The 12,070-nt window shown below is 52.0% G+C and overlaps 1 protein-coding gene across 3 annotated transcripts in view; it reads left to right on the top strand.

The window, feature by feature from the left end:
* HPCAL1 (hippocalcin like 1) overlaps positions 1-12,070 on the top strand; it is a 126,719-nt gene that overhangs the window by 25,556 nt on the left and 89,093 nt on the right. The window contains exon 1 of one of the 3 annotated variants that reach the window (XM_046663230.1): positions 1,234-1,255. The exons of the other annotated variants lie outside the window; for them this stretch is intronic. The gene's annotated coding sequence lies outside the window, so the exon portion shown is untranslated. Of the gene's footprint in view, positions 1-1,233; positions 1,256-12,070 lie in introns of those variants that run through there. 3 annotated transcript variants of the gene reach the window in all.

Here is a 12,070-nt window from a genome sequence, read left to right as displayed (position 1 = left end):
TCTAGTTGTGACATCTGGGATGCCGCCTCAGCATGGCCTAATGAGCGGTGCCATGTCTACGCCCAGGATCCGAACTAGTGAAACTCTGGGCCGCTGAAGTGGAGCATGTGAGCTTACCCAGCCACAGGGCTGGCCCCTCTCTCACCTTTTTTTTTTAAACATGTGTTTGAGCCTCATCTACCCAACAGGTTTCTATTTTCTCTGGACTTGCCCTCGTTCCCTCCAGCCACTGTCCCACCCCCACCACCCACCGGTTCTGGGAAATCCCTCTTTGATAGCCCTGTCCCTCTTTGGGTAGCTTCTGCCTGGGGTAGGTGGGTAGGGGGTCTCGGTGCCATGAGTGGTCCCTGTGCTCCCCAGCCGGGCTGCAGGCTGTGAAAGAAAGAGACTCGTGACCCTTGTCAGTCGGGCAGGAGAGGTTCCCCGGCACTGGTGCAGGCGGCGTGGACCCTGTTACAGCAAGGGGAGAATATAGCAGGGACAAGCGGGCGTTCGTAGCCCAGGAGCAGAAATGATTGGCTGAATGGAAGGTTACTAACAGGGGACATGGGGGGCTGGGGATTCTTGCTGAATTGATCTAAAGGATTGTTGTCAAAGGCAGGTTCTGGGACTTAGACGTCAGAGGTGGGGGATGGGGAACGTCGTCAGGTCTCGAGGGTGATCAGATATGAAGGGCAGGGGGATTCTTGCTAAACCGACTGGGCTAGGCAGGCCCAAACCAGGAGGGCGGCCGCGATCAGGCCTAGTGGGGAGGAGGGCTCCGCGGGAGGGCAGAGCCGTCACTGCACACGTGGGCGCCAAGGTCCCTGCATGAGCTGAGTCACGCCAGGCTTGCTCTTTAACCAGATCTTGGGCATTGTGGATGTAGACGAAGATACTTCTGTTTTTAAAGTTTATTGGTTCCTGTGTGATAAACGCAGTGTGTTTTCACTGTGGGGACTTGGGAAGTAGAGAGGAGCATCAATGATGCAGTCAGAATTCGTCGTAGCCGCTTGGGCCTGCGCTCAGGGACTGCGTTTGGTGGTCCTCCTTCTGACCCCTGCCCTCCGTGACCCCTCTGGGGGAAATGGGGCGTGTGCTGAGGTCAAGGGAGCCAGCAGGTTGGTCTCGGCCACCTCCTACCTTTAGCACCTGCAGCGGGAAGTGGTTCCCTCCAGGGACGGGGCCTGGCTGCAGCCTCCCAGGCGGCTCCCCGGGGTCCGGACGGCAGGCGCGCCTCCACCTGGCCGCGCACAGGGCCAGGGCACCGCCTGAGGTGAGCTTCCAGCGTCCTGTCTTCTCGAGAAGGCAGTGTTCTCCTCCCTCCGCCCCAAGCCTTCCCCTGTAAACTGGAACTGCTTTGTACTTTCAGAGCTCATGTGTCTCCATGTTCAACTGTGGCCATTTTGCTTGTGAACTTGACTCATTTGTTTATTTATTTTTTTGGTGAGGAAGATTGGTGCTGAGCTAACACCTGTGCCAGTCTTCCTCTATTTTGTATGTGGGTCGTCTCCACAGCATGGCTTGATGAGCGGTGTGTCGGTCCACGCCCAGGATCCCAACCCACGAACCCTGGGCAGCCAAAGTGAAGTACGTGAACTTAACCACTGCGCTGCCGGGCCAGCCCCAAGCTTGACTTAATTTTTGAAGAGATTAGTTATTATTTTTTACACAAAAATGATGCTTCCCTTTGATAAGGTTGAAAAACACAGAAAAATAAAGAAAAAGAAAAAATCCCCCGAAGGCACCCCATGCCCCATAGAACTCTTGCTCGCACGCTGCTGTATTTCCTTCTGCGTGAAGGGGTCCGGGGAGTCTGGAAACATAGGCAGATGGATGCAGCGTCATCAGGAGCATCTTCCATCTTTAAAGGAACAAAAGAATGTCCTCTTTATCCAGACTTGTTAGGTCCCCTATAGATACGTGTTGTAGAAGTGTGTATACTTAGCAAAAAGACGACCATATTTTTATTTTATTTTTATTGACTGTTCTCTGAAGACCTGTCGACATGACAGACGCAGCCGAAGCCCCGCCTCTCCCCCTCCCTGCTCTCCCCTTCCCCAGGGAGCCCCTCTGCCGAGGGAGTGGGGCTTTGGTCCATGCGTGTTCTGTTCTCTTACCACACGTGTGCACACCTTTAGCAGAACATTAATTTTTCTGTGTTAGAAATACTCGTAAATTGTAATTATACTTACTGTTGTCGTTTTGTACTCTGCCTTTGACGACGTCTTCAACCCTGTTTTCAGGCTTAATCGTGTTGGTGCATAGATGTGGTTCGTGGCTCCTTTTCCCTCTTCTGTTAACTGCTGTGTAGAGTTCCCTTGTCTCAGCAAGCCGCCGTTTCCCGAGGTGTATACAGTTAGGTCATTTCCGTTTTTCCGCCATTACAAAGAATGCCGTCACGAACACTGGGTTCTCCTTGAGCGCGTGGAGGGCGGCCTCGGAGATGGCGCTCGGTGAGCCCTGCGTCCTGGTATTTACAGCCTCCTGTAATCTCCTCTCCTTGGGTGTGGCCTGGACCTGTTGACTTGATTCTAACAAACGGAAAACAGCAGAAGGATGGGCTATCGCCTCTGACGTTAGGTTGTGAAAAGACTGTGGCTCCTGTCTTGGGTGTGCCCTCTCGCTCTCTCTTGGGTCACTTGCCTTGGAGGAAAGCCAGTGCCGTGTCGTGAGTCAACCCACTGGGGAGGCTGCCAACCACCCCGTGTGAGCTTGGAAGCAGATCTCCACCCCCGGCTTAGCTGAGCTTTCCGGGGAGACCGCAGCCCTGGACAGCAGCCCGCCCGGAGCCTCCTGAGAGATCCTGAGCCAGAGGCACCCAGCTAGGCTGCACCCTCATCCATGGCCCAGAGAAGCTGGGAGATGGTAATGCTTGTTGTTCTATGCTGTGACATTTTTGAGGCACTTTGTCACACGGCAGTAGATAACCAATACAGGCCACCTCGAGAGTTCCTGTAGCTCTCTGGAATATCTAGCAGTAGAATCGCTGGATCCTGTGGTTTGCTGATGCTCTGTTACTGTTTGTCACTATCTTGATCTCCAAGGTGTTGGTGGCTGTTTATCCCCTCCACAAGGGTAAGCGAGTTCCTTTTTCCCATGTCTCTCCAGCACTTGTATTGTCAGATGTTAGCATTTTAACCCATTTATCTGATGGGTGTAAAGCAGTATTTCGTGGTTGTTTTTTTTGCTGAGGAAGAGTGGCCCTTAGCTAACATCTCTACCACTCTTCCTCTATTTTGTACGTGGGATGCCTTCCACAGCATGGCTGATGAGTGGTGCATAGGTCTGCGGCCAGGATCTGAACCTGTGAACCCCGGGCCACTGAAGTGGAGCGTGCAAACTTAACCAGTATGCCTACGAGCCGGCCTCTCATGGTTTTTTAAATTTGTACTGTCCTGCGTTCTAGTGAGGCTGAATACCTTTTCAATATACTTACTGTCCTTTTTGGATTCTTCTCCTGTAAATTGCATGTTTGCTTCCTTTGCCCAATTTTTGGTCAGAGTCTTTTTCTTAATGATGTACAGATATTTTTATATTCTGGAGACTAATCCTTTGTCAGTAATACTATTTTATACTCTGCTTTTTTAAGGTAACATACTGAGAATGTTTTTCTATGCCAATGTATGCGTTATTTTATTGGTATTCCATTGTGGACATAGAAAGATGGATATAGACAGATATAATTTATTTTGCTGGGCATTGCGGTTCTTTGCAGTTTTGTATTAGGAAGAGCGCAGTGGTGTGTCAGTCAGCTAAGTTATGTTCTGGTAGCAAACATGACCCCCCCCAAATCTCCATAGTTTGTAAAACACAGATTTCTTCCTCACTCAGGTTACATGGCCATTGACTGTTGGCTGTGGTTGTGGTCTATGCCCTCGGCCCTCGGGGATACAGGCTGACAGAGCAGCCCCACGTGAGACGTTGCTGGTCGCATGGCAGAGACAAAAAGATGGTAAAACAACGCGATGGTTCTTTAGGCTTCTGCTCAGAAGTGGAAATTGGCGTGTACTGCTTGTCAGTTCCGCTCACATTTCATTGGCTAAAGCAAGCCGGATGGCCAGGCCTGATGTCTGTGGGTGGGATGTGTAATCTCCCCATGGGGAGTGACAGTGAGTATTTTGAGCAGTACAATTTATCACATGCTGTGATAAACATCCTATACCCTGTGCCCCCCCAATTCCCGTGTGCCTCAGGATTGATTCTTAGAAGTAGAATTGTTAGGTTAGGAATATACACATTTCTCAAGCTTTTGCTGTTTATTATGTTAGCTGGATTTTAACTGTTACTGCGTGTCTGCTGTGAAATTATAAGTAATTATTCGTCCTAATGACCATTTTTAAAGGAAAAAAATACTATTACATGGAAATACTCTGTTGCACCGCCGATGACTATAACCATTTGCCTAGCTTGATAGTTTTCAAATTGCTTTCATATTTTATTTACTTCTCACAGCCACCTTGTAAGGTTTAGCGTTGCAAATGTTTCCTTGCTGTTTTGCAGATGAAATGCTTGAGGCTCAGAGAGATTGAGAAATTTGCTCAGGGCTGCACAACTGGTGATGTGGAGAGGCCCTGACTCTTGTCCAGCCCTGGGCTCTTTCTCTGCCATTCCGGCCTTTGGAAGCTGTGACTAAAGTCTTGTGCCCTCCCCCTCTTGTTTCCCCCACCCCCGTCATGCTCCATTTCCAGTCGCCCCGGTGGTTGGTTGTGCGCTCCTCTGAGAGGCCTCTGACCCGGGCCCAGGGCTTAGGCAGGCCCCGTCGGCGTCCCTGCCGCGGCTGCCTTGGCTTAATCTATATTAAGGTATCGCTGACCATCTTTGGCCTTGGGGCGGGGATTTACTATCTTTAGGCAAAGTTATGGGAGCATTATAAATCCTGTTAGTGTCAGAACTGCAGAGACGTGGTTCTTTTTGAGGAGGGCAGCTTTTTCTTAGGAGTGGCGCAGTTTAGACCAAGTAGACGGGTTTGAGCGATGTTTAAGTGCTGAAATCTGTGTAAACCTCTCAGCTGGGTCAAATTCAATGACAGCATTCCTTCCTCAGTCCCTGTCGAACTTCAAGTGCCTGGTCGGTCTCTAGAGCAGAGGAGAAACTGAGCTGGGAATAGTACCTTGTGCTCTTTATTTCTCTGAGATTGAGGTGACCTTCTTTCCTCTCTCAGTCAGGTTTTTCGTGTTCTCTGAGCCTGCAGTTTACTCGTCTGTAAATTGTGAACTTCTTCCCTGCCACCTTGACGTGTTCGCTGTGAGGAGCCCGTGCAATTTCACAGAGGTGCAGTGCGAGCCATAAATTCGTGTAGGCTGAATGGACACCCCCGCTGGGAGGGCTGGAATCGAAAAGCTGGATGCTAACAAGTGTTGGTGAAGATGTGGAGAAAGAGAACTCTTGTGCATTGCTGGTGGGAATGAAAAGTGGTGTAGCCGCTTTGGAAAAACAATTGGGAATTCCTCAAACAATTAAACGTAGAATTACCAGATGACCCAGCAATTTCGTTCCCAGGTATTTATTTACCCGAGAGAATAGAAAACACACGTTCACACAAAAACTTGCACACGAATGTTCATAGCAGCATGATTCATAATAGCCAACAAAGTGGAAATGACTCAGATGTCCATCACCTGATGAATGAGTAAGCAAAAGGTGGTCTATCCATGCTGTGGAATATTACTCAGCCATGAAAAGGAATGAAGCACTGGCACACGCTTCAACATGGGTGAACCTTGAAACTATTGTGCTAAGTGAAAGAAGCCAGTCACAAAAGACCACCTGTTATATCATTCCATTTATATGAAGTGGCCAGAATAGGCAAATCTAAAGAGGCAGAAAATAGATGAGTGGTTGCCAGGGATGAGGTGAGGAGGGCTGGGGAGTGACTGCTGACGGGTGTGGGGTTTCCTTCAGAATGATGGAAGTGTTCTGAATTAGATGGTCGTGACGGGTGGACGACCGTGTGAGTATACTGGAAACCACTGAACTGGATGCTTTCAAAACAAAGCCAATATCAATGGACGGTATTTTGACAGATTATTGGGAGGCAACATAAGGGAGTGGAGTGTGAACTTTGGGATCAGACAGGCCTGGATGTTAGCTGTGTGATTTTTGTTAATAGAGTGCTTAATCTTTTTGAGCCTCAGACTCCCCGTGTGTAAAGTGGGGTGATTCCCCCTTCGTGGGGTTGGGGTGCAGACTCAGTGGGGTGGTGTTTGTGTCGCTTGGCACTGACAGGTGCTCACAGAGTGGTAACTGTGATTGTTCTGCCACCTTCTCTGTGCTCAGCTCAGTGTGGGCACCCGGTGTGTGAGGATGTGAGGCACAGTCTTGACCTGTGGGGCAGACCCAGGCGCCGAGTCCACTCGGCAAGGCTCCTTGACCCTGCGTGCTTGGTGGGTGCTATTTGAGAGCCCCCCGTGTCTCATAGAGCTTTGAAGCAGGCCCACGCAGTGGCTCAGGCAGGTGGCGTTGTCTCTGTCTGATGGAGGAGACAGCAGTGCGTAGTGATGGTAGCAGACGCTGCCTTTGGAGTGGCCGCGATGGTTAAGCCTCACGTAGGCTCATTTATTTAATAATAGCCAGGAATACGAGCTGATGTCGATTGCACAGTTACTACATGCCAGCCGCTGGTGTCCAAGTGCTTTACTTGTACCATCTTTTTAATTCTCAAAGCAACCCCATGGCATACTGAAACACAGCAATGGCTGAGGCCGTGTTTACCAGGCAACACGGGGGTGGGGGCAGTGGGTGTGGCACAGAAGAAACAAGATGTGTCATGGTGGGCATCTGAAGCTGGGTGATGGTACCCAACATTCATTATACTAGTCTCTGTTTTGTATATATTGGGAATTTCTTATAATAAAAAGTTTAAAAACCAACAACACTATGAGATAGGCACTGTCATTATCCATGTTTTACAGATGGGGAAATCGAGGTACAGAGCGTGCAAGTTTACCCGGCAAGCCAGAGAGACAGCTCGCTACACTCATGGACGGTGGGGCTTAGTAACGGGGCTGGCGAGACGGGTCCCCTGGGTGGGGGCGCCCCTCAGGGTTACTGGAGACCAGTTCCTTCTCCTGCCAGAACAGTTGAGGGCCCACGGCTCCTGTGTCAGCAGCCGAGGCTGATAGCCTCCCGGCTTTCCCTGTCCTGAGAGATCCAGGCTTCGCAGGTGCGGGAGGGCCGGAGGTGAAAGAGGGAAGACATTTTCCTTCGGTCCCCAAATGCCGGGGATTCTCGGATAACCTGGGCTTTGTGACGTCGGCGTGAGCTTCTTTCACTTGACTATGTTGATCCGGCAGAATCTGTGGGCGTGTGCCATCACCTCGTTCCTCATACTGTGACCTTTCAAACATTTGGGAATCAGATGCCGGGAGGCGGGTGGGGGGGTGTGTGTCTGCACCTTCTCCCCCCCGCCATCCGCTCCCCCAGAACAGCAGGATGACGTAGGGCTCAGTGTGAAATTCGGCCCCGGGACTGCTGTGGCTTTGCAGAAGGGGCTTCACCTCCGGGCCCAGTGTCCTCACTTGAACGGGAAGGATGTTCACACTGCCTCTTCTGGTTCCTGGAGCGCCTCGGCACGGGTCTCCAGACTGCTCTGACGGCTTGAGGCGCAGCTAGTATATTTGGGGGCCTGTTGCTAAAAACTGTGCCACCATCTTGATGAGGATAATGTTTTCCAGGGATTGGCAGAGAAATGGTCTAGTTATCAATGTGCCTTTAATATTGGATAACTCAGAATGTCTCTTCCGTAGTGGAGGGGGTGACTTCCAGGGGCCGTCTGTAAGATGGGGCCGTCTATGGAAACGTGCCGTGTGTCCCACAGAGATGCCGGTCCAGAAGGGCCTGAATTTGCTGGGCCATGAAGTCCGTAAGTGGCGGAGCTGGGCTCCAGCCCCAAGCCTTGCCCCCAAAGCTTTGCCGTTCTGCTCACTTCAGACAGCAGGGACGGCTCCTCTGGGACTTGGTCTCTCTGAGGACCGTTGGAGGAGCAGCTCTGCAGCCTGCAGGGCCCTGCAGGTTTTCGAGGCCCTTCCCTAGCCGGCCATCAGGCTCCGATGCTAGAGCCCTTCTCCCCCCTGGCCGGCGTCCCTGGACTCTGTACTTGTCTCTGGGTGAGAAAGCTTGTATACTCATGGCGTTTCACTAAGTTAACCCACACTTCCCTTCTCTGGGCTAGATCACCCCTACCCCAAATATCCGTTTTCAATTCTAGATCCTGGATTGGATATGTAATAAATCCTGAATAAATTACATGTGGCAGCCCACTAAACTAAGCTCTGGATAACGCATCCAGTGGCAGCTTTTCAGTGGCGTTGTGCTTTAAATTGGCTGTCCCAGGCAGTTTTTCTTAAAGCCTGGTTGACTACCTAAGGGTCCAGATTGATAGTGGAAACTGGGGCAGAAACTGACTCCAGGGGTGCTTCTCCAGCAGGCTGGCTGTGACCGCAGGCTGGGGGCTGGGTCTTTGAGCAAAACTCTCTCCTAGAGGCATGGAAGCTGTTAGAAGACTCCAGAAATCTAAGTAGAGCTGTTGGCGTTTATAAAGTTGGGTTGTGATTCCCCCCGGTGCCTAGATTCTGTTGTAAGACCCCTGGGGGGGGGGGGGGGGAGAGGGCAGGCAGCACAGATCGCCACGGGCCCTGTGCTCCCTGAAGGCTGTGACTGTCTTAACGGCAGTGCCTTCCCGATTACCTGGGGGAAATTCAGATATTTTGAGAAGATGCAGAAGTTTGGAGTTTAAAGGTCTTTCATTTCAAAGTCGCACTGTCTGTTTCATTTAGATAGGGATTTTTTAAGATTTAAGACAGATTTTACAATGCTGGTGGGTAATCATTGACTCGTCATTGACTGAGCCGGGGGGTGGGGGCCGTCGCTGCCCCTCTCCAGGGGGCACCTTGCATTCTCTGAGAAGGTGCCCCTGGAATGCCACGCCCTGCTTCCCATGTGCAAGGCCAGGCGGCTCAGGGTCCTGGGATGCCGCAATAGAAAGCTGCAGTTCCTGGCTTCCAGCCTGATGGGGGAGGAGGAACGTAAATAATACAGCCCAGAGGGACCAGTGCCCAGAGGGCTCCAGGAGGGACTAATTAACCCGGTCTGGGGGAGGGGTGGGGAGAGGCCTCCCAGGGAGGGGTGTTTGCGGGGTCTTTTAAGGATGCTGGACTTTTGGCATGGGAAGAAATCCGGGTGAGTGCATTCCAGGCAGACGGAACAGCATGTGCTAAGGCGTCTGGGCCGTAAAAAGCCAGATGTGCTCAAGCTACACTTTAAGCTCCTTTCTGTGGCTCTCATTCTCTCTCTAGTTGGGTTTTGTTTTGTCACTGGGTAAGGAGAGGCATGGTCTGTTCCCGGGCTGAGCCGGCCGCCCTCCTGGGGCTGGCTAGAACGTTCCGGCCCTGCCTTTGAGGATTCTCCCAGTCTGTCTGTCCCGTGGCCTGAATCCAAGGCTATGGCCTGTGAGTGGCCTTTTGCGTCTCTCCCCAGGCTCTTCCGCTGGACCCCTGATGGGAAGGCTGACTGACGCTCAAGCAGGGACGTCCGGGGCCAAGCCATCTGGCCATTTGCTGGCTTTGGACCCCCGGAAGGGAGGAAGAGGACCAATTTCCTTCTCCCTAACCAAGGCTGAGATTGAGGGTGGCAGAGTTTTAGGACAAAGGAAACATTTGCTCCTTTTCATTCCTCCTTGCACCCCCGCCCTAGTGTGCCCACCCTGCCAGACCTTTCTTCCCCAAGGCACCCACTCCAGCACCCATGGAGGCCTGTCTCATCCCCCTAAGATGCACCACTCATTACGTATCCCGCCTTCCCCTGCCGCTCCGATGAGAAGACCCATCCTTGGAGTAGTGACTCTCTTCTGGGGCAAGATGAATGCAACCTGGTGGAAATTCACACTAGTGTGTGAAGGACTGATGGCACTGTATCTCCCCCAGGACTCCTGGGTGGGGAGTGGGTATGTGGATGGTGGGCCACCAGGCACAGACTTCCATGGAAGCTATTCCTGCTATTCCTAGGGTCGTCCTTTCTTTTGCTTCTGAATTCGGAGGCTTCTTGAAGTCTGTAGCATTTTCAGGGTAAGGAGTGGCTTTGGGTGAAGCCTCTGGTGGATAGGTTTGCAAGCTGCAAGTGCCTTTGACTGCAGACCCTGGATTAAGCATGGCCAGTGCCAGGTCAGAGTGACCTGACTGGAGCCGAATACAACTAAGTTTGGAGACCAGAAACAAAGCACGTCCTTGCGAAGGGGCTTTTAGATTGGCCACTGATGGCACAGAAAGTCTGTCTCTTGTTCTCTTGTTGGTGGCGGCTAAGGGGTAGGAGGAGAGAGGAGTGACCAGAGAAGAGTGGTCAGCCTGCATCTCTCTGTGTCCAGTCGGGAGTGGACAGATGGCCCTCAGCTGCACTCTCCCTAAGCGAGTGACTGCAGGCGGCCTCCGCCGCCCTGTGCCTCCAGGGAGGCCCGTGTCCCCTGGGCTTGCTGGGAACGTGAGTGCACGGTTCTCTGAAGTGCAGACAGCGCGCAGATGGCTGTTTAGAGCGGCAGCGCCGAGCCCTGACCCGAGCCCTGACCGGTTGCTTTTTAAGTAGGTTGTGGGGCTGTTGAAGGACCAGGGATGAAGGGTCCTTTATTAAAAAGTAAACAAAAACAAGAAAGGCAGAGCAAGCCGCGCAGACCCAGCGCTGCGGGGAACTCATCAGCCCTGCGGCTTTGATCTCAGAGCACGAGGAAGCGTCGTCTTTGATGTTCGCTGTCTCTGGGCCGGCACTGCGACAAGCCGCCTGTGCGGGAGGGCCGCCTGCCCAGCCCGGGATTAATTATGTAACCGAGCCCAGAGCACGGGCAGCCGCCCTGGAGGGCTCCTGCCCACTGTCCCCAGCTGCCTTAGGATTAGCCTGAGGCCCATTCGGCTGGGAGGGACGAAGGAACGCACATCTGTTAAACAGAGCCATTGAACGTGGTTCTTAACTCGTACAGTTACTGTCTTTATGGAACTCCAGAATAGCTTCTTGGATATCACTCTTCAGGCCCCTGAAATGGAGCCCTGTGCACAGACGTTAAGAAAAGCTATTGGCATCTGCAACCGCTATTATACCATCTGGTGGCTCAGAAATATTTTATAATCAAATGAGTAAGACGGGTTTCTGGCACGCAGCACCCACCGCTCCCCCTACCTCCTCCCTGTGCACCCGCTCTCGCTCTGCTGTCTTTAGGAAACACCAGAGGAACTCTTCCCAGGAGTGAAGACACTGTATTCTCCGTTCGGGCCACGTGCTAGCTGGGTGACCTTGGGCAGCTCCGTGGGTTCTCGCACCCTTGCTTGGTTCTTTGTAACATAGAGGAGGCACACTGCTCAGGGTGAGTGTGTGCATCAAAGTGAGATGAATATACGCGTGTGGCTACTAGCATGCTACTTAGTACTCATCTCAGAAAGACTTTTAAATATACTTGAACTTTTTCTGAATATAAATGTGATACATGCATGTTCACTGTAGAATATTTAGAAAATATAAAGAAACTGGAAAACAAATTAATCATATGTAATTCCCCCTCTCCCCAAAAGGGGCAACTGCTGAGAACATTTGGCCACGTTTGGGAAGATTTCCTAAGTAGCTTGAGCACACAGATGGTCTGTATACCCAAACCACAGGGAGTAATTGTGGACATAAATGGAAGCGTGAGTCTGTGGGCATGGACCGAGTGTGTGCTCCAGAGGGGGCGTGGATGTGTCTGTGGTGGGAGTGTGTGCACACGTGTGTGCAATGCCTTGGGGTCCTCAGATGTCCCATGGTCAGAGCAGGAGCCCACAGCCCCCCAGGCAGGGCACCAGCACGCACAGTTCCATTGTGCCTTTCTCCGAGAGGAAGTGGGGCTGCTGGTGGTGCAGTAGGACGTGGGGACACAGCTGCTGCCTGCCCCTGGTGTTCGTTGTCAGCAGTGCTGCAGACGAGGTGGTCAGGCCCAGCAGAGGCCAGGCCAGGAAGTTCTGGGACAGGGCAGAGGAATCCTCGTCCCGGGATCACCAGGAGGTAGAAGGGGACAGAGCCAACTTGTCATCTACCCCATTACAGCCCACATGCCTCATTCAGGACCGGCCTTTGGAGT

The sequence above is a fragment of the Equus quagga genome, chromosome 5, assembly GCF_021613505.1.
Source record: "Equus quagga isolate Etosha38 chromosome 5, UCLA_HA_Equagga_1.0, whole genome shotgun sequence".
Classification (NCBI taxonomy): Eukaryota; Metazoa; Chordata; class Mammalia; order Perissodactyla; family Equidae; genus Equus; species Equus quagga.
This window is presented reverse-complemented; position numbering and strand designations above follow the sequence as displayed.